Genomic DNA, 23,634 nt, shown 5'->3' on the forward strand with positions numbered 1-23,634 from the left:
TTGTATGGGAAAGTATACTCCCCCGCCCCACCCCCTTTTTTTCTTCCTTTTTTTTGCTCAGTAAAATGTGTGGCTATATTTCATTATATAGCATATATTGAAAAAAGCGATAAATATGTAAAAGATTTGTTCAAAGCATATACAAAATAGCTTACTTTATATTTAAATTCTTATAATTCCATGCATGGTTGTCAATAGTTCAGTAAGAAAGAAGTTTTCAGATCATTTCTAAATTTCTCCTGAAAACAAAATGTAATAATGATTAATGAAGAAAAATATCAAAACATTCACTTGTTTAAGATATATAACATAAGTTTATTCATTTTTCTCCTAAGTAAAATAAAAAGTAGAATACATATACTTCATAAACAATGAAAAAAAATTTATTATAACACGGTGAAATTACTAGACTATAAATAAAATCTGGTACTTATAATTCACAAAAATCTGGTAAATGTAAGATAGTGACATCTCTGGTAAAAAAAAGGCATAATCATGGTTTATAAAACCAAAATATACAGCATTTAACCTATTCAATTGATAATTTTTTTCCCTTCATATGGTAATGGTTTGTCAGAAATTCTTGTTTCAAAAATTTTAGATCTTATATCTACTTATTTAGCAAAAAATACAAAACTGAAAAGTAAATTTAACCGAATAGATGGTTTTTATGCCATGCCTTAAGGTATCATGGTAAAATTACCAAATTTCATTACATATATTATAAAACCATGTTTTATTGTTCATTTTACCAAAATCATTACCAAAGCGTTTCCGTAAAAACTGTCGATCATTTTTGTGTTCCCGTAGAGCCAGAAACACTGTAAATTTTATCATATTCTGAAGGTTTAGACTATAAACTTTTTTTCAGTACGTCATTACCATTGAGAATAATATAAGTGCATAAAATAATCACACCGTTTTCTTTCTTCTTTTAGAACATCCGTAAGATTAAGCAATAATGTGAATAATATAACTTCCACAGAATTGGCTTCCTTCAAATCTTATTCATCATCTTATGATAAATTCTTAAGGACTAGGTTGTTAATTAAAAATTTCATTTAGAAAAACTCAATTCGAAAACAAATTTAGTATTTAATTTCAATAAAATATATTGCCATGAATAAAAAAAGTTAAAAGTATCAATTGGTTACTGAATATAGAAATTCTGAACAAGGAGGAAAGAAAATCATTGTGATGTCCGATCAGGACGTTCAAGACTGGAACTCAGATTGCAAATCCTGCAAACTTCCCAAAATCATTTATTTAAATTTTAACTTCTACCCTGATGCTTTACAAATAAGCTCCAAGAAACTAAAATACATGATCATTTCTTATCAGGAAAACGGATATTGCAATAGCACAATGATATTATAATAACAGATCAATATAATATTGTATAACTATATTATAACAATAATACAATATTACTATAACAACTGATATTGCTATAACAGCTTAAATAAATATCAATTATTTAAATATTTACTATAAGCCGCTTATTTTGCCTAGATTAAAAGATATTTTCAAACTGTGTCTTAAAACTTGAACATTCCTTGCATTCCACAGTATTTCTGATTAACAATTACATTTAGGATCCTATGAACTGTGCAGAGATGCAGAAGTGGCGAAAAACCGTATAATTCCCATTTGTCCGCATATTTGCTGAATATCGGCATGGTTTGATTTTTTCAGCAAATTGTCTTCACTTACTAGATTAAGGAGTTCTGCGGAACCTTAGGGCTTCGTCGCCGGGTCACAAGGGCTCCTAGGATTACGAGCTTTGAATACAATCAGCAAATTATTGATTTAATATTTTGGTTATTTTTATGAAAGTCAACAGTAAAGAAATATGCTTTCCTAATAACCACTCTCCAACTCATAAAAAGTTTTTGTTTCGTCTGAAAACCTTAATTGAAAGCAAAAAAAAATTGAAAAAATTGAAAATGATTGGATTTGTATTAAATGTTTGTAAAATATTTGGTTGCTATTCTTTAATTAATTTGCTCCTTATTGCTAATGATTATCTGGATTCCGATGAAAGAAGATCGACTATTTAGGATTCCATAGCCGAAAAAAGTTGGGAACGGCTGCATTAGACTATAAAAGGGTCTGTTCTGACCTAATTTTTACCAAAAAGACGACAAATTTTGATGGAATGTTCAGCTTCTGAACACATTAATGAGCATTATTAATTGCTGTCATGTTGAATATGGATGTAACCCAAATTAGCTTTAGTGTTCATTGTAATAATTAGAAAATTGCAATTAAAACAATTGAAGGAAACTAAACATGTACTTTTTTTTAAATTGAGTTTTTTCCCGTCTGTATCAGTTGTTTTCTAGGTCATCCTCAACCTAAATGCAAAATTTTAGAAGCATGCCGCTTTTTATCGCATAATTTTAAAAAATATTTCCTCATAATTAATAGGATCCTAATTAAATTTAAACTGCCTAAAGAAGCAACAAAAAAATATAAAAAGATTAAGAAAAAGCTTTGGTCCAAATAATTAGAAACTTCTTCTTATGGAATTGGAATTTATTCTAAATTTCTCCGAAGCCGGTAATTTAAAGGACAACTCTATTCAAAAAGAAACTCGTCTTTCTCTTTTATTAACCCACATTTCACAAGCTTTCTCTGAGGCAGGAAAACTCTTTGAGGTCATTTCATAGACTTTTACCGTTGACAATAAGAAAATAAGCTAGGAAATTACAGAAACATTCCTTTTGGCGCCAATGAAACAGCCAAGGCTTTCCGTTGATTTTATTCAGTGATGAAGCTTACTTACCGGTTAAACAGCATTGTGTATGAGGATAGATGGATAACTTTCAAATTGCTCTTCTATGAGACAAGGAACTTCATTAAAAAGGAGGGAAGGAAAAATGCTTAACCTATTTTATTGATGAATCTTTTTTTCGATATATCGCCAATCAACGATGAAAATGATATCAAAAGTGTGATGTTTATAGGTTTCTTTAAAAACCAATTAACAGTGCGATTTTTAACTCCAACGATTCTAAAATTTAGACTTTACTCTAGCTGCATTATAAATATTTTCATACCTTTTAAATCATCTTAAAAAGAATTATATAATATTTATTAAAATATTTATTAAACTACACTATGTACAATGTCAAGAGCATTCGGGTAAAAGAAAAAGGGGGTAACATTTCATCAATGCATGAAGCGTGTTCTTGAAACTTGATTCATAGAATAAAAAATTAGTTGCAGATTTAACAAAAAAAAAGATTTATTTAAATCGGATAGTGAACGGTTTTCTTTCCTATTATATAGAATTCACTGCTGAAATACCTACTCACAACATTTTATTTCTTTAATAAATGTCGTTGAACAGCTGAACCAATTTTGAGTTCACGACTGCCAATGTTCATCTCTATAACCGTGCAATTTTGAACCCGGAAGACAAGGGAACTCCTGAATCAAGTATTGGGAGAAATTTGACTTCGTGTAGGACTTTTTGAGGGAACAAACCCACATCTGTGTTACATGGAGAGGAAAACCACGAAAATCTCCCATGGTTAGCCAGACATCAAGGGGACTCTAACCCATGATCCGTCTACCACTGAGGATATTTTAGGCTAGCACTGTGGTCGGTGCGAGCCAGATGCGGATATCGTATAGACCAGCCATCCCTGGGATTCGAACCCGGGTCATCAAATTGGGAGGCGAGCGCTCTATTCCTTGAGCCACCGCAGTTCCTTCTCATAACATTGGTCAAATTCATTGATGCAATTTTTCTTCATAATTTGCAGTTTAGATTGGGTTCTCTCATTACATCTCATCACGCTCCCCCCCCCCAAGCCTAAAATATCCTGAATTTATAAAACAAGCTAATCACCTTAAAATATGAAAGAATACAAAATATCAATGGAACTACACTAAGTAAATAATCTAGCACATTTGAACAAACATAAAAAAAAGTTAGCATTATTCCATTAATGCATAAAGAATGTTTTTGAAACTAAATGTTGCAAGGAACGGTTAATGACGGTCGATATTCTGTTCTCAAGCATTTATTAATTCTTTTGGAAAGAAAAACCCCATATTCTGAGTTTTTGTCTGAATTCATTTTCAAGACTAAAACGACCGTAACGCAAGCTCCATTTAACATTCGATAATATTTTATTCAACAGCAGCAATAGAAGAAATGGAAAAACGACTTTTTTGTAAAATTACATACTAAGATAAATGCGTTCTGCTCTGTAAAATTTCTATATAATAACATAGTGGGTGTTTGATAGTTTTGTATGGATAGCTAATGTTTTCGTTTTATCATGAAATTCGTTCAATTGGTGTAAGGGTATTTTAGAGTAATTCTTAATATCAGACACTATGCAACCATTCTTAGTGATAATTATTTTATTTCATCAAATCCTAAATGGCACCTTAATGGTGTTAGAACGAAACACAAGGCTTTTTGGAGCTTTAAAAATCCTTCCAGTTGGAATTTAGAAAGAAGTTAAAAATTAAAATTATACTGGAAGAAAAATGAAAAACAAATTTTAAGAAAAGTTATCGTTTTCATTTGCGTGTCAAAGGCCAAGTCATACGGATAGAAACTTCGTATAATTTTTTACTTCTACATACTGTAGTAAATTGGATGTTATGTACCCGATTTTAAAACTTAAAATGGCGAGGTAGATAGCGGTAGTAGTGGATTTGGGACTTAAGTGGATTGAATTCCATATTAAATAGATGTTCTTGAAATTCAGTAATGTATAGAACTTCTAAGCACCGCTGACAACAAGTTATACAGAGTTATCAGAGGTCATCATCTTTTCAGATTGATAACTTATTAATGTGGAAGAAATAATAGCATTTTGTAACAAGCATATTACTTAATATAAAACACAATTTCGTGACTGCGCTTATATGCCTAATAGCAATATCTGATTTCATATAAAAATAGAATATTTTAGCAAACAAATAGCAAATTTAATAATAGCATTCATATATTTTAAAGAAGTCAACTGATATACAAAACAAAGAAAGACCATCTCTAGACTTTCAAAATCATCTTTAACTCTTTAATTTTTATCAGTTTTACAATATTGAACAGCTTTAAACCTGATTTAATGCGATGTTAAAAAAATTAACCTTTTTTTATATTCATAACGCCCTTGTTATGAATATAAAATATGTTGTCAAATAATATGATCAAAGAAACTATTCTTCTATCAAAATTTAAAACAAATATCGTGATTCTTAAAAATTTAAGAAATAATAGTAATTACATTCTGAGCATGTCTTGAAGATTTACTTTTCTAATAAAAAGCATCTTTCTTACTTTCCAGTTTCAAATAAACCAAACCTAACAGAAATTTGATTAGGCATTTGAGGTTAAGGTCACATTAGCCTTGGTGATTTGGGAATTACCTTACATTTTCTATTTGATAGGAAAAAAATCAGCCGCTTCAAGCAAAACCTGATCTACATGTTATATAAGATGAAAAAAGTGAAAGGTAAAAAAAATTGCTAAACTTTTATTCGAACAAGGGTTTTGATTACAAATAAGAAAAAAAATTGATAAAAATTTAGAACATTAATAAACAACTTGTACACAAACTTGGGAAATATGGAAAATAGCGTTTTTTCGCGCATGAAAATATTAATGTGTTAACTGCTTCTATCAACGTTTGCAGAATATTTTAAGTTACCGCATTAAATTTCTTGTTAAATTTATATTCTGTATTTATTATAAGACTAGTTCTAGTAATTACAAAATCAACATTTTACACCTCTCATGAACATAGTAAAATAATAAAAAATGCTATTTATCTCCCAATTACTTACAACTTCTTAATACAGTAAGTATTAATTTTACTTTTTTTGATTCCTTATTTTTATGATAAATTTTTCTTATTATTTAATATGGTTTAATTATGTTAATTAATTTAGCATGGCTTATTATCAGCAACTCCATTTTTGTGACAGTTACTTCGCTTTTAATCAAAGTCGAAGTACTATTACACTGTAAAAAATTCCGAATCAGATAACGGCAAAAAGTACCGGCACTCAGAGTAAAATCCCTGAATCACTCTAAATTAATATTAATGTGAAAATTACAGTACGGTGAAATTGGATTTTACGGACTACTTTATACTATAATTTTTTACTTGTAGATTTTGTTCTAATTGGGTTTAATATTAAAAAAAACACAACTACTTCCACTTAGTAGGAATAACATTTACCATGACGCAATACTAAATTCTATGCCAATATCCACATAAATGCCACTATCCACATAAATCAATTATTAATCAAAAATCGAATATCAATTACTTTTCTTTATAATGCAATAAAATCTGGCGAGCAGCTATTTAAACGATCAAACACTTCGTTTGTTTATTTGTGGCTTGAAGTTAGGCTCGCAGAAAATGCCGTTCATGGGTTAAATTTAGTAGGAATAACACAACCTGTGACGTAGGCTATAGTATACCCAATTATATCAATTGTAGAAAGAAATCGTTTGTCGTTTCAGCTTAAAATCGTAAGTTTGAAATTGTGTTTTTTAGTTCTAAAACGTGTGAACTCTTTTTTTTTTATGTATAGATCTTAAAAATACATACTTTGAACAGTGCACAAAATGAAAAGACAAAACCTTAATTATTTTTGATCTAATGATCGGATTATCACGTACAAAATCTTAAATTTAAATGTTCGAGGTTCTAACCTTAAATATTCTTATTTATTAGCATAGTCCATACTTTAAGTTACGAAATCAGGCATTCAAATGAGCTCATACTCTTATTAAGGGGAATATTCTTATATTCTCGAAGAACTGTCCAACCGATTCGTTTAAAGTTTTAGATTTTACAATTTAAAATAACGTAGATTGACTTGGCGAAAAAATTTGTATATCTTACAATTCAACATTTTTTCAACCATTAGTAAATTAAATAGTAAAAGAGCTATTTTTTACATGGAATATCTTGAAAAGTAGTAAGTTTTATAATTGTAAGCGAAATTCTCGTTTCATTAGTTGGCGAAATAAGCAAACAGTGAAATAAACGTTAAAAGGTGAAAAGTTTAGACGGCTCTCCTGGTTAAATTATCTTCCAAATTGAAAAAAAAACAATGTTAATTCGGAAAAAGTAGATTTTTGTGTCTGATTTCGGAAATTAAAATCTGCAGCTGTTCAAAACGTAAACACAAACGGTGAGGGGTTTGTTTTGTTTATTTTTGCAGGCAAGACAATGCCTACGTAAGATATTAAAATCCCATTCGTTCTAATATTTTTTAAAAAAGAAAAATTAAAAATATTACAAAAAAATTATTCGTGGAAAATTTCGCTTATACGCTTATTCTCGCTTATTTACTCGTGGAACTCCAAAAACACCTCAAAATTGTCATTTAATACCTTCATTCACTGATATCTGCGAAATTTAAAAACTTTGCTAAGACTAATGTGGAATAGTCAAATAAAACTAAAATATAAGATGTTTCTTCAAGAAAGATCTTAAATGCTTAAAACCTTCATATACGAAGCTCCTCATTTATTCCAATACTAGATTTAAAAACTCAGTTGCCTTTTCCAAACAAGGAAGTGAAAAGGAGCCTTTAAAAGTCTTAAATGTTCACATAGAGATGCAACTCATTAACAAAGGTAAATAAAATAAGCAGCATCATATTAACAAAGCTTCAAACAAATAATCTGTTTATAAACAAAATCATTTCATACATTTCAGTGAATACCAATTAATGTAACAAACTTCGTTTTTTTTATCAAATGTAAGTTATTTGTTTTTGTTATCAAATATACTATAGATTGTTCTTTTTATCAAATATATGTTTTTATCAAGTTTATTTTTATCAAATATAATCGTTTTATATCAAATATAAGTATAGAACATTAATTTGAGACTTTAAAAATTTCATGCACTGAGAAATGTCAGAGTAAGAACTAATACAATCAAAAATAGAATTATTTACATAATATGATCAACAGTTTAAATAAATAATGCGTTTAATGTACTATTGTTGTAGTATGTGTCGGAAATTGTTTAATGTAGCGTGTTCGTTTAAAAATTATGCTTCTTATGGAAGAGATATTCTATACATCGAAGAAAAAAAACACGTTTTTACCAAATCTATGCATACTTTCGAAGGTCAATACACAGGTTGAAGTTCAAATTTAGAGTATCTATACACACAAAAAAATAATAGAAACATAACTTAAATTTTATAAATTCGCCTATAGCAAACACTGTCTCTCATTTTCTCAACGACCTAAATTTGAAACGAATACGAAGACGACACGATATTTCGAAAAATAAATAAATAAAGGCCTTTCAGCATCATTTAAAATGATACCTCATCTCGTGCTATTTGTCTAGTGATACCATCACACAATCCGTTTTCCATCATTTCATAAATTCAGCCGCAGGGGAGGTCGACCTCTATTTTAAAAAGATGCCGCGTGTTCTAGTTCCGTTAGCTTCCGTCCACTGTTGACCTTTTTTTCCCTCTCAAACAATCGTTTGATAGAGAAATAAATTAACAAAAAGAATATTTAATGGAAACTCCCTTCGCTTAAGAAATAGAAAAGAAGCGTGACGTAACAAGCATTTAGTGGATTTTATGTGTGGAATAAAAAAAATACCTTAACATTGCATCAGGGCGTAGACAAGGACGATCGGGAAAGTATCGTTTGTTGTTTGGTTTTTATCGTCTGATTGTTATGGAGTAAATAGTTTGAGATTATAAACCTGGTTTTTATTTGTTTGTCTTACAGAAGAAAGAAACGATTATGTATCATTACAGTTTTTTAGGCTATTAATTATTTGAGGTAGAACTAATGATTGTAATTAATGTTCCCATGCGTATTGTAACAGTATGTATAGTTGGAAGTAAAAACTTGGAATCAAAATTTTTAATTGGCATCATCTTTATGCCAGTATACTAAAAAATTCAATGCATTTTTTTTTTAGATTTATTTAAAAGTTAATTCCAAGTTAGCATTCCGTCTTACCTCAACCTTCTGTCAACCTTCACCCTTCAACCTTCAATATTTTCTGTCAATAAGACAAAACATGGTTTTTCCAAATGATCTACTATCAGTTTTATTCAGCATATTAGAATTTTCATGAAATGGATCCTTTATTAAATTTAATATAGCCCTTTAGTTAATGTTAGTTAATGCTATTATTAAATGCACACATCACTTTATCTGTAAGTATTTATGTAAGTTTTATGCACGTTTTATGTAACAATAAACTTAATGCAATCCATTTCAAATGCCGATAAATATTTTCTCGATTATGATACAAAGAAAAAAATGTTTTCTAGACATAACTGTTATCTGCAAATCGCGTACTCCATAACTCACAGCTTTCTTAAATTTAATTTTACGAACTTATCTTTTCGATTCATTTTATTTAAAAGGTCATAGAATTCCAAAGGTTTTTCATCCAGTAATATAATCTTTACATTAATATAACAATTAATCATTTTATGACTAAATGAAAAGCTTTGAGATTAGCTATTTTACTTATGAAAAATTGGAGATACTACAATTTTTGTTCGATGTAGAATGATAGTACAAATATTTATTTTTAAACTTTTTCGCAATCAAGACCCCTGTTTCATGTAGAAAGATTTCTGATTAGATCCCATTTATGATGTAGGTATTTGTCGTATGTTAAAAGCATAGATAAAAATGACATTTTAAAAACTGAGATTGAATAATCCTAAAATTATGAAATGAGAGAGTATATGGCAACACAAGAAAAATATTCCTTTGTATGATTATTTTTTCAGCAAATAATTAAGAGAAATTTTTATCGTTTTCATTTATTTCCACTAATATTTCTCTAAATCAATTAAATCATAGCGAATTGATCCAATTCTAAAATCCAGAACTTTATTCAAAGATTTTCCTGGAGAAATATTGTTAAGACAATAAATATTGTTCAGAACAGGCTTGTGAAGCTCGGAATAGAGTTAATTGTGAGAAAACTAAGACAAATTGTCGTGAAAGGGGTGGGGAGAGAAAGAAGAAACGATAAGTTCTTGGAAAGAAGAAACTAAGACGATCTTTAAACAAATTTTGAAATTTTGAATTTTGTCAAACGCGGAAGCTCTACAGATTAATTCAAAATGTTCTATAAATAAAAACTTCAACAAATATTCTATCAATGCAATAAAAATAATTCATTTGATTTGTCGTCACTAGATTTTTCTCTCTTAACTTAAAACGAATCCAACATTTGGGAAACAATTTTTAAATAAAGTTTTGGGATTTTGTTTCGCTAGCAGGTACAAAATATTCGAACGTTAATAAAATATAGCAACCATATTTTTTACGGAATTTTAACCCACAATTTGTTATTATTCACTTTTTAAACATTTAATGTCTTTAAATTAGCAAAAGAAATTTAAAAGTGAAATAAACACTTTCATTTGCAATGTAAAGAAATATTAACTTTTTGGTGAATTTTTGTCTAAAATATCATAAACTTTATTACTGCTTTTTAATAAAAACCATATTTGAAATACCTTTAGCAAAATAAAACAAATCAAATGCAATTTTAAAATTTGAAGAACTAGCTTAATCGTAGTAGTTATTCCTAGTTACAGTTGCTATGAATTTATTTTTTGTAACAAATGAAGTACCAATATCAATTTAAGACAGGATATCCTACAAAAAATAAAATGTAAAGTAAAATTAATTTTTTTACGGTAATTAGTACTATTCATCCTAGAGGCAAGAAGGAAGACTGGCTTCCTCTCATTTTTCCTGATTAGAGATCAGCTAGAGTTGCATCACTGTCTTTAACAACAAAATTTAACGATTGAAAAGTTTGATAATAGTCTAATGCACCATAACATCTACAATCATATAAAATATAAAACATGTCATTATTCCAAAAAAAATAATCTTAATCAGTTTAACTTTAAAGTAAATATTTATTTACCTGTCTTCGGTGACTGAATTTCAGGAAGAACTTTTATATCTTAAGCCTAAATTCACTTAAGATGAAAAAGCATCTTTCAAAATCTCTTCGCTAACAGAAGATGTTAAATTTAGCTTTATAATCCGCAAACAATGCATAATAAACTGATGCTTTTGAAGTACCCACTAAGTTCTGTTGAAACAAGAAATGAAAGAGTAATTCATGGAAACTATTTGGAGCAGCATTCAAATTCAGAACATACGGCAAGGTTTTGTTTACGAGTCGAAAGAAAAAGGTGTTAAGTTTCCACTTCCGAAGCGAGAACGCAATGGGAGTTTTTTAAAAACAAAAAATATAATATTTTTTACACGCAAATAGCTCATAAACCCCGTTATTTGGCCTACAAATGGTGATACAAGGTCAGGATTGGAGAATCTTATTTTGAGGGTTAGAAGTCGCCACCGGCAGCATTTAGATTGCTTGTAGAATTAATTGCTCAGTTGGTCAGCCTACATACTTTTCTTAACCCTTATTTTCATTTCGCGTCGTTATTTGATTAATTGTTCTATAAAAATTCATTGGTTTATATATGTTTAGAGGGAACACTAATGATATTTTTATTTTTGAAAAAAAGACTTATTCCTCTAATGGAATGCATAATGCACATGAAAAATAAAGTCATATACATTCTCTATTTAAAACTTAATCCATCGGATCTGAAGAAAAATTCCATTTGAAATATTAAACGTCAATTTTTATTAAATATTTAAGATTCTATCACATTAAAATTTAAACTAATTCTGAAAAAGAAAATTATAATTTTTCTCATTACCAACCAGACTGTCAGGGAGCTGAACTCATAACAGAAAGGTCCTGGGTTCGAATCCCGGAAAGGCATGGATGTTCTTTCATTCTGTACTATCTGTCTCCTTACTGTGGGAGCACCGTTGGTTCACCTACGTAATATGGTGCCCTTGGAAGAGTGGCCAACAAATCTCCCCTACTAATACCTGAATAACAAATGTCAATCGGATGGGCATTGAGAAAAAATTTCTCATTGAATGTTTCATTACTATGCATGTTTTGTAAAATATATTTTCTTGTCGTCTTATAGTTCTATTTTCATTTGAATATTATTTTAATTTAGAAGTCCATTATCGATGCGTTTTTTTTTCTACTTGCAACATATTTATGTTGTACATAGTCAGCGACAGTACTGTTCTAATAAATTGAAAGGTCCTAACTCCTATTTCTTTGGAAATGCTAGTTTTTAGCATTTTTCTAATCGGCCTAAAAAAGTAAACTTCTTAATGAAACCCGAAAGCTCTTAATCCAATACTGTAATTAGTTATGTAAAAATTCATATTGACATAGATCATCATATAGAAATCTGTTTTCGTCATTTTCAGCGAAAAATTTTCTTAGAATTGCTTTTTATCTTACAGTCATTTAATATCCTTTTAAAACTTATTTGTATAGTTTTCTATGCCATCAAAGTATTCAGCTTCTTTTTTTTTTCTTGATGTATTATTGTTACTGTTTTCTTAATCATTAATGTAAAACTAAGAATTTAAAGAACTCACGGAAAATTCAGCACGAATTTCGACAATTAATAATGAAGCATTCGTGTACAAAAAAAATTGATAAGGGATTATTACACAGATTACACGCAGAAAAAAATTCTGATAAACTTGCCGTTCCGTATGGTAATGATTAGAGCCCGGATTTTGATTACCTAAAAAATCTCAATTAATGCCCTTAAAAAGTGCAAAAAATGCCCTTAAAAAGTGCAAAAAATGCCCTTAAAAAGTGCAAAAAATGCCTTTAAAATGCGAAAATTGCGCTAAAAATGCCTTATGACATGATTTAAATGGAGGAAAAATATTGAACTAAAACAATGTTTTACTCTTTAAAATTATTATGAGTCGTTTCAAAAAATATAAAGCAATGCAATACTTGTTCTACGTTCATTAAAGTTTGAAAAATATGTTTTATATCCTAAAATAACAAAAAAAAGGAAAATATATTGACTCCAAAACATTTTCCTTTTGTATAGAAACTTAAATGAATATAACAACTTCCATCTCATAATATTACTAAATATCAGAATTACAGTGGATTATTAATTTTTTTTTAATATTTTGAAATGTAAACGAGCGTCTCTTCTCTGAAAGCAAATTTTTATACCAGGAGAAGCTTCTTTCAACGTCTACTGATGTTATTGGTGCTTACTTGAGAAGGACGGTCACACTTACTGACAATTCTTCTTCAATTTGAAAAGATGTTGCTTCACCTGTTAATATCCTAGAAATTTTCTTCATTGTTTGGAAGCCAGTGTAATAATAAAAAATTATAAAAAATAATAAAAATTGGAAAAAATTAACAAGAAATTTAAAAAATGCTTTAAAATGCAAAATACGCCCCAAAATTTAAAGAAAATGCCCTATAAATCTCAAAAAATGCTCTAAAGGACAAAAAATGTCCAAAAATGCACAAAAATGCAAATGTCATCAAAATCCGGGCCTTAGTAATGATATTTCAGGTTTAAAAAAAAATCGTAATTCTGGTTAATAAAACTACTGCATGAAGTCAGTGTTCAAGGCAGTTTCTCAGTGCAGGAAAACGTTTCCGCCTTAGACAAATTCTCATATCTTTCATATCTTCTTTAACCTTCGCGTTAACCATGTACATTTCGGCGTATACTATAACCTTATAGTAACCTAAATGTTATTTACTCTAAGGTTCCCGATGCACAATTTTCGTTCTTAAACGGCATTCTGCTTAATAAAGGGTCCATCTTAAGGAGAATTTATTGTTATTATTTCTACTTTATTGGGTATGTTTTGAACTAAATTTATAACATTTAATAAAACAAATTATTTAAATCTAAACTCATGTAATAAAACATGTAAGATATCTCTGCAGAGATATCTAAAAATGGCTAATTTAGTAACTCCTTCTAAATGTGTTAATTAACAGCTTGTATATCATTGATGTACAGTGAAACCTGTTTTTGTGCGGTCCTTTTTTATGCGATTTTTTTTTTGTGCGATTGGTTTTGTGCGATTTTATTTTTGTGCGATTGATTTTGTGCGATTTTATTTTTGTGCGATTTTATTTTTGTGCGATTTTTTTTGTGCGATTTATTTTTATGCGGTTTATGAATCTTACAAGGGAAACTAGGGAAGTGTGACTCGCCAATTTTGAAATAAACTAGTGAGATGTATGCCTTATGAGGAATAATTTTAGGGGGCAACATTCGTTTCGGCCCATAGAAGGTCCTGTGAGAGATAAAAAATATTTCAACATATAGAAAAATCGATATTTTATTACTTCAATGCAGACTATTAGTTATTGTAATTGTCTCATAATCCAATTAATTTGTAATTAATGGGATAATTAATTAATTTGCTAATTAATAAAGTAATCAGAAAATTAACTATTAATTAATTGTTAATTAATTATACATTTTTTATTAAATAATTGTTAATTAATTAATTGATTTGCAATTTTATACTCAAATTAATTTGGAAAGTTTTTTGGTAAAAATAAATTTTAAAAGTTTGATGTCAATTGTTTTTTAAATTAACCTAACGGGTTTTTCTGAAAAACTACAGATATATAAAATTTTTGAAATCAATTTTGACAATAAATATGCATTATATAGTACGTGAATATACCACAAAACTAATTGGAGTATGAGACAATTACAATAACTAATAGTCTGCATTGAAATAATAAAATACCGATTTTTCTATATATTGAATTATTTTTTATCTCTCATAGGACCTTCTATGGGCCGAAACGAATGTTGCCCCCTAAAATTATTCCTCATAAGGCATGCATCCCACTAGTTTATTTCAAAATTAGCGAGTCACACTTCCCTAGTTTCCCTTGTTAGCGGCGTTAGCACCAGTTTAATGTTTCCTATCTATGTGCATATACATGTTGTGGACCGAACTCTAATTGCGTGGTTTCCTTGACAACAATGTATCTGGACTTCGCGATGCTCTGTTTATTTATTTTCATTAGTTCGTTTATTATCAACTCCATTTTCTCTTCTGTTTAAAATTTATTCTATGCTAAACAAGTTGAAGTAAGTCAGTAAAAAATCGTCTGCTGTGTTAAAATTTATTTTGTAAATTCTCTTCTGCGCGTATCTCAAATACTATACACTTCGTATTCAGAGTTTTATACACGATTCATGCGATTAAGGATTCATTTTATAGTGAGATTAAAGATAAATAAATTAATTACTTTTGTTTCTATTTATATGTAGTTTTTATGATTTTTATTTAATTCTTTAATCATAAGTAAATTGGACAAGAAGAACCGGAATCTATTACAGCAGATAAAATATATGCAGAAATCCATATTTCGAAAATAGATACCAATGCGGAAAGACGCTTAAAATTCCAAAAAGAGCTGAGATCATGCATGTCTCACTATCGTGACGTTTACAAGCAATTGACCAGTCGACCGTCGTCACAAAAACTGATCACTGGTACCAAAAAACAAGTCAATTGAAATCCTATCTTCAAGCGACGAAAGCGATTTTCAACCAATTCATCACAAGAAGATGCACGTTTCGGTTTACGACGAATAGCAGCAAACTATTTAATGTATAATTTGAAAACTTCTCCATGTATATGTACAATGAAGAATTGAATATTCTTACAATTTCTTTAGGTCTAATTTAATTATTTAATTTAATTGAAAGCATTCTCTCATCTATTTCATGAATCATTGATGTATTTTCTGAGTCCGACTTTTTTTATGCGGTCCCTATCCTACGCATAAAAAAGGAGTTTTAGGTTGTATATCGTACAAAGTTGTTATAATATATAAGAATTTATAAAATTTTCGAAATTTTTTTTTGTACGATTTCTTTTATGCGGTCCCTATCCACCGCACAAAAAAAGGTTTTACTGTACTTTCCATTGAACATTGGGTTTGTTTTTCATGATTATTGTTTCATAACAGTCGTTGAACAGCCGACCCAATTTTATGGATTTACGACTACTAATGTTCAACTCCGTAGCCTTACAATTTTGCACCCAATCCAGAAGACAAGGAAACTCTTGGATCGAGTATAGTAAGAAATTTGTCTTCGTGGATGGAGCTGACCCGCATTTGCGTTACATGGAGAGGAAGACCGCGAGAACCTCTCACGGTTAGCCTGACGACAAGGGGACTCTAACCCATGATCCGTCTACCACTGAGGATATTTTACGTCAGCACCGTGGTCGGTGCAAGCTGGATGCGGAATTCGTATCGACTGGGATTCGAACCCGGTTCGCCTCATTGGAAGGCTAAAGCTCTATTCCTGAGCCCTCTCGGCTCTTGGTTTGGAATATTGAACAAATTTATAATACTTAACGAAATAAATTATTTGAATCTAAAATCGAGTAGGGTACAGTGGGCCGAAGAAAAACTGAGCACGCTGAATAACATTTAATCTAATAGTCAAATCTTCATGTTCTAGTACTCATTCTTAATTATTCGAGAGGGTAACCTCAAATATGCTAATTAACTAGAGCAGACGATATTTTAAGTTATGAAATCAGACACAAACACGCACTTTCTCTGAATAAACATATCTTTTTTCAGACGGATTCAGATTTTTGACCCCCCAAAATCAGGGGATAATGTTTAACGAATCAAAAGTATCAAAACAATAAACTAACACCAAAAAGTTTTAAAAGCAACAATGCCTTCGTAATTATAAAAATGCAGTTGAATTCATAAGCAAATTTAATGAAGTTGAAAGAAGTTATTATGTCTGTCTGTTTTCGAATGTAAAGGTCATCCAGTCATATAAAAATATTTTTAAAAAAATGCTTTAAATGGCTCGAAATGGTTTTTTTCCCCTTCTTTACAATTCAATATAAAAAGTATAAAATGTTCTTTCTACCATTTTTATGATATAGGTTTATTAGCTTTTATTATCTTTTTAAACACAGATCATAGAATATTATCCTGATAAAGGTTGTCTACACATATTATTAAAATATGAAACGTAATTTACAAAACTTGATAGATTTTGGATTTCTACAACAATTTATTGTGTAATATTGAAAGCTAACTATTGTATTTATCATATTTGATTGAGAAGTTTTCCTATTTAATCATAGAAAACAACAGCTTTATATGAAATCTGTATGGAAATAACGACATTGAAGTTAGTAGGATTAATATATTTTAGCTTTCAGAGAAGCATAAGATCTTATTTTTAGCAAAACTCATGTTGTAATTATTAAGTCTTAGTTTTTTGAACGAAGCTTATGCTTTGATCTTCAACAGAGCCTTTTAATGTCTTCTAAACGGTAATAAAGTTTGGAGAAATGTTCTTTTTTTAGGAATAAAAAAGTGTCTGTTCTGAAAGGTTCAGAACTTTATGAGTCAAATGAAAGATCGTAAAATGATGGGTTTGGGAGAATAATGCTATAAGAAAATTAAAAAAACAATGAATATCATACAAACAAAAATTCTTAAAAATCCATTAAAAAAATAAAATATGTGCAAATGAATAAATAGAATATCACAAGTTAAACTTAGAAAAAGAAAAAAGAAAAATAAACTTAATAATCCAGTAAAAATATCGGAAAATAGCGAAGAATAACATGAAGTCGAACCAAAAAGTGAAACTAAGCAAGAATATCACATATTTAAAGAACTTTAAGGAAAGAATTCACCTCACTAATTTAAAGAAAACATCACCCAAACCGAAAATAAAAAGCCACATGCTATGAATGTGATAATTAGAAATTGAATATTGCATACTAGAATTCATTTATTCAAACTTATTTTAAAACTAAAGGACTTGTATGTCAGTTATAAGCGACGTTTTTTCAAAATGTAGCATTTTTACACAATTATTAACAATATTAAAATTCCTTGCTAAATAACAGCACAAAAACACATAAATATTTTATTGCCTGCATTGAAATCGTGGTGTTTCTCAAAAATTGCTCTAAAAAAATACCTCACCTCTTAAGAAATTTAAATATTGATTGTAGCTTAGCATTATATTGCCCTAAGCCGATTAAATTTAAAGGTGATATCAAAATTTCAGTAGTCTTAGATAAAATATATCCGATTCCCAAGATTTTAAATATACATTTTGACTTGAAAAATTTTATCATCAAATATTTAAAAATGAATAAATAAATAAGTAAAAATAAACATTTGAATAATAAAAAGTTCTTGTTAATTTCAAATACACTAATAAAAACGTAACTTTAAATTTGATTATTTTAATTATTTTTTTAATTTTTAAGAACGTATTGCTCGTGCCCGTTATTGGTAGAAATATCACTGAGTATCATTTGGACATTTTAGTATTTAGCTCACTAATGCTTGATTAGTGTACAGTCAAATTAAACACGACCTAAATTCATATGAAATCACAACACTCTGCATTAAAAAAGTTCGCTTTTCTTTTTTATTATTATGTGATTTCATTGAAAAGCATAAAGCAAATAAATAAAATTCCATATTCATTCATTACTAAGTTTAAGTGTTAAATATTTTATCAATTGAAATTATCTCTAGCTGTTACTTACCGGTTCAGTGACTGTAATAACGGACAACCAAATTTAGTATAAAATAACAAAGAAAACTATTCTTTTGCGAATTAAATAAATAACCTAAGATTTATTAAGATGTAGATTTTTAAAACGAGTGCATGAAGCCTGTAGCACACTTAGACCAAAGAGAACATCCAAATTAAAGAAGCGAATATTGCGTAAAGATGAGTGCTTTTTTACTTATCATTTTCATCAACAGAATAAATTTTGTTGTAGATAAGTGTTTTCTTTATATCGTTTGCATCTCCAAAATAAATTTGTAAAAGAATAGATTTATTATCGTAAGATGGCAATGGCTATCCATGAGCATCGATCCATGAATCAATGATGGATCGTCAAATCTTTCTGGCCAGAAGAGTTCATCAACTTTTTTGTATGAATAGCAGCATTCGATCGTACAGATAAGAATAGAAAATTGCTTGTTCTTTATTCCATTGTATCGGTCTCATAACAAAGAACAAAAAGCAATAGAGGAAGTGCAAACATAAGATTTTTAAGACCGATTATTTTTAACACTGAACGGCTTAATCCGTTATGAATTTTAAAGAATATTTATAGTTTTCTAACGCACTTGCGTTATGCTGTGTTAAGCGATGCGTCAGAAAATTGCTTTAACAGTAAGAGAATTTAATTTTAGTATCGAAATAGGAGTATTTTAAGAATTAAATATGTGAATAAGTCATAAAAGAAATAAACAATTATGTTTACATATAGCAGGCAAATATGTTTTTTCCTGTTAAAACTAATGATTTTTGCAAGCATGCTATTTTAATTTTGTATTAAAAATGGGTTAGAATTAATTTTTAAAATGAAAAAACTTAGAACCTATTGAGTAACAACTACAGACAGGCAATAAGTAATCCACTGCAATTCCAGAAATTTTTACAACTTGTTTTTTCTTTCAATTCATTAGTGTTTAATTGAAATAAAGTAATTGTTTTAATACAAAACGCACGAAACATTTTAAGAATGGGTCGCATAATTTATGAAATATTTAAATTCATAAAAAACATAACCAATCATCGGTCGATGCGACTGAGACATATGTCTTTTAGTAATTTAAATTTAAACAGACAAAATTTAGTATAGTACTAAAGAATATTTACTTTTTATAGTTTTTCACATATGTTTTTTAAAAAATGACGCTTTTTTATTATTCATTTTAATTTTGCTTATAATTTTAAAATCTATGTTTAATATTACCTAAAAAATAGTTTCAGCATACATATTTTATTATGAAAATTAATATGTTATTCGTTAATTTAATTGCATCGATAAAAAAATTTGATCATGTTATTTTAACTCTTCTATATAGAATTATAAATTTAGACTGCTTTGTACTTTTTACGTAAAACATTAAAAAAAACTTCTGTTTTCTTTCTTTTTAAAAAAGCATTAAAGTTTTTTTTTAATCCAACTATTGCTCTTAGCGTACACCTATTTAAAAATTCTGTGTAAATTAGCTAAGAAATTAATACTACTATTTCAATTTGATGGCAACGATAAACTGTTTTTAAAAAAAAATTTAATATTTGATATTTCTTTTTTAAAAAGAGCTTCTTTCATTACTACAACTTGTTATTTTTTTCGTATGTAGTAATTTTTTCCATGGTTTTTCTACAGCTTTTTATTCACTGATTATGAAACTTGTCATCTCTGATCAGAACTAATATTTCAATTTTACTTACCCCACGAAGAAAAAATTTTTCATTTTTCACTACTTTTGGAAAACACTTAATCATACATCTTACAGATATTTCTTGAGTACCAAACGAAAAACTGTTATAAGACGTTCTTTTTTTTTTTTTTTTTTTTTGCTTAAAATATTTTCTCAATTATGAGAAACAATATTATGTTTATTTATTGTTATTACCAATAAATTAATAAAGTAATTAATGAATTTTCAAACAAAATGTTTCGTGCATTTTTTTTTTTAAATATCAAAATGCCATTTGAAGTTTACTTCAAAATGGAAAACATATCGCAATACGGATTTGATTTACGCTGGACCAAAACCAAACCAAGTACCAAACGAAAAACTGCTATCAGACATTCTTTCTGTGCATAAAACAATGAATATAATTCTCAATTTTGAAGAACAATACTATGTTTATTTACTGTTATTACCAATAAATTAATAAGTAATTAATAGATAATTAATAGATGAAAATAATAAATTAATAGATAAACTGTAAAAACATTAAATTCTTCTAACAAAAATTTTAAAAAAATCATCATAAAAATACTTGCAATCATCAAACTACTCCAAAATACGAATAATCATTGAAATTTATAATGCATGATGTAAACTACATAATCATCATAATTTTAAAAAATATTTAAATTAACAAATTATTTTATTACAAATTATTTTCATTGTTATTTACTTCCTCTTATAAAATATTGTGCAATTTACAAATGAACGAAACAAATTGTGTAATGCATTTACTTTTACTTATTTACTCAATCGATGAAAAAGGATTTATGCATAACATTCGTGTCATTTACATAGCCTATTAATCCATTTGTACCCAATATTTGCAGTGTAATTTCAATTCTAAACAAAGTGACTCCTTAGACGGGTCAAAATTTGGAAATTAAAAAATAAAACAATTAATGTTTTTATATAAATTCGAGTAACTTGTCAGCATTAATAAACTAAGTAAATGTCAAACCTGATAACACGTACGAAACAAAGAAACGAAAATATTCCAGCATCTTCCCCGCAATGCAATACAAAGAAAAATGCATGCAGGAAAAGCTACTATACGGACTCTTTTGCGAAAAGACTGCTCTAAAGAACGTTAGAGTAAGTTAAACAATTTTAGCCAGTAAAATTAGCTTATTTAGCACAAATTATTTTTAAAAAATGATTTGTTAGTCAAAAATTATATTAATTGTCTTATTTTCATTCAATATCAGAAGTTTAAATTTGAAAATTCAAAACTTTTGTTATTGTTTTGAAAATACACTACTAACAGAATTGTTTGTCACAAAAAAAATAATAAATAAATAAAATATGTCATTTTACGTCATTTAAAAATCCTCTTTTTACATAATTGTTTGCCTCCACTTCCCCTCATAGGCGTATCGTGAGGGGGCAAATTTTTTGCTTTCAGAAAACGGTTTTTTTTTTTAAGTTTTATGTGTATATGCATTTTTATTTTTTATATGTAATTCGTATATAAATGTATGTATAAAACCTAAAATAAACTAATTATTTTATTAATACAAAAAGTGTCCCCCCCTCTCTCTACGCCTACCCCCCCCCCAAAAAAAAAGAAAAATAAATTTGTTCTTTTACTTCATTTACATTTGTATTTTTAAATTAAATAAGACATATCAGAACACTCACTGCATTGAAAAAAAATGATTTTTCAGAGTTGATTTGAAATTATGCAAAATTTTAAAGATCAATTTTACCATATTTCTAGCGATTTGAAAATGTACCATAATACAGAATCGCATCAAATATAAAGTCGTTTGCAAAAAAAAAAAAAAAAAAAATTTATTCTTTTCCACGTAAAATAGTGTTACTTTTTTAGTTAAATAAGACGTATCAGAACATTCAGAGGATGTAAACTGTTTTTTAGAATTGGTTTATACTTGTACATAGTTTTAAAACTATTTTTGCCTTATTTCTTGCAATTAGGAAACATGTCATTTACAGTATCGTTTGCTTATAAAATTGTGTTATTTTTCCTTTTTTTTTTTCATTTCTTTTCCGTTTTTATGAAGCAGAATAAAACTTTTCATATATCAGTAAATCTGAAGTAAACAGATTTAAATAAATGAGACATATCAAAACATTTATCGGCTTACAAATGATTTTTAGCGGTACTTAGTGCCTCTGTATTATTTTAAAACAAATTTTACCGCCATCTTAGTTAAATTTTTAAGTGAAACACACATCCGCATTTGCATTACAAGAAGAGGAAAACCACTAAACTCTTCCAGATTTAGACAATAAATCTATCCAAATTAACTCGTTTAACTTCGAGTTCAACATGTTAGTTTCAAAATAAACACGTAAATAATGCTAATATCATTTACTTTTTGCACTGAACCAAATCCCACAAATGAGGAAAGTAAATTCAAACCATAAAGAACAATTTAAAATTTTACTTACCGCGAGAAAGTTCATTAAAATATTGCCTCAAATTCGATTACGGCCTCCAAGAGAAGAAAACGTTTTCCAAAGAACGAACCAAATCTAAACTCGACTAGAAACACGATTTCTCTACGAAAACTCTTTAGTCGAAATAAGGCAGAAGGGCAGCAGACCAAAGTAGGCCGCGTCAGACTCGCATATCAAATAAAACGAAACGAAACAAAACAAAAGACGAATTCGAGGCCAGCCGCCCGTGACTGTCTACTTCCATTAGGTTCGACAGCAAAAAGGTGTTTGTAGAAGAAACATAACGAAGAAAGGTTAAATAGAGCCAACAGCAGGTGAAAAAGAAAATTAATGCAAAATGCGACCCATCCGGACAAGAATTAGGCGAAAACGTGTGATTGAAGTAAATCAGCGTGTTTGTATTCATTCGGATTGTCCAAAAATACGTAAACAATGTAAGAATGTTACGTTTATAAGAGATTAGTGTTTTTTAAAAGTTCTGACATGCTTAAGAATCAACGTATACGGATTTGCTCTGAGCTAACCTTTGCGTTATCTGATTTCGAATTTGTGTGTTATTTTTAATTTGTACTTATGTGCTAGAAAATATAAGTAACATCTTTTGAATATACATACACACATTATATCAGGGTGTTCAGGATTTCCGGGAAATAAGGCTGGAAATTTAAAGAGGTATCGCTTCGCATAAAATTGCTGCTACCGAATTGTAGCTTAAGTGCAGTTTAAAAAATTTAGACTACTCTAGGATTTAGGGATCTTCTTTTTTTCCCTTAAAAGGTATTCATTTAGTTTTAAAAGCAAGAAAAATATATAAATATTCAATCGGAGAATTTTTCTGAGCCGTTTGCGGAATTCGTATTGACCAGCCATCGCTGGTATTCGAACTCGGTTCACCTCCAAGGTAAGCGCTCTATCCCCTGAGCCACCACTGCTCTCCCTAACTTAATTGCAAGTGTTGCAAGTTGCAAGTACGGCTGTGCGACACCCTTCA

The 23,634-nt window shown here is 28.8% G+C and overlaps 1 protein-coding gene across 2 annotated transcripts in view; it reads right to left on the minus strand.

The window, feature by feature from the left end:
• LOC107439637 (uncharacterized) overlaps positions 1–22,772 on the minus strand; it is a 42,707-nt gene extending 19,935 nt beyond the window's left edge. Inside the window, exons 1-2 of one of the 2 annotated variants that reach the window (XM_016052303.4) lie at positions 10,938–11,110; positions 156–239 (exon numbers count right to left, since the gene is read on the minus strand). The gene's annotated coding sequence lies outside the window, so the exon portion shown is untranslated. Of the gene's footprint in view, positions 1–155; positions 240–10,937; positions 11,111–22,634 lie in introns of those variants that run through there. The other variant, XM_016052302.4, reaches the window with a different exon arrangement.
• Between the last annotated feature and the right edge of the window lie 862 nt (positions 22,773–23,634).

This window comes from Parasteatoda tepidariorum, chromosome 1 (assembly GCF_982258835.1).
Source record: "Parasteatoda tepidariorum strain Cologne lab strain chromosome 1, Ptep-v5.0, whole genome shotgun sequence".
Classification (NCBI taxonomy): Eukaryota; Metazoa; Arthropoda; class Arachnida; order Araneae; family Theridiidae; genus Parasteatoda; species Parasteatoda tepidariorum.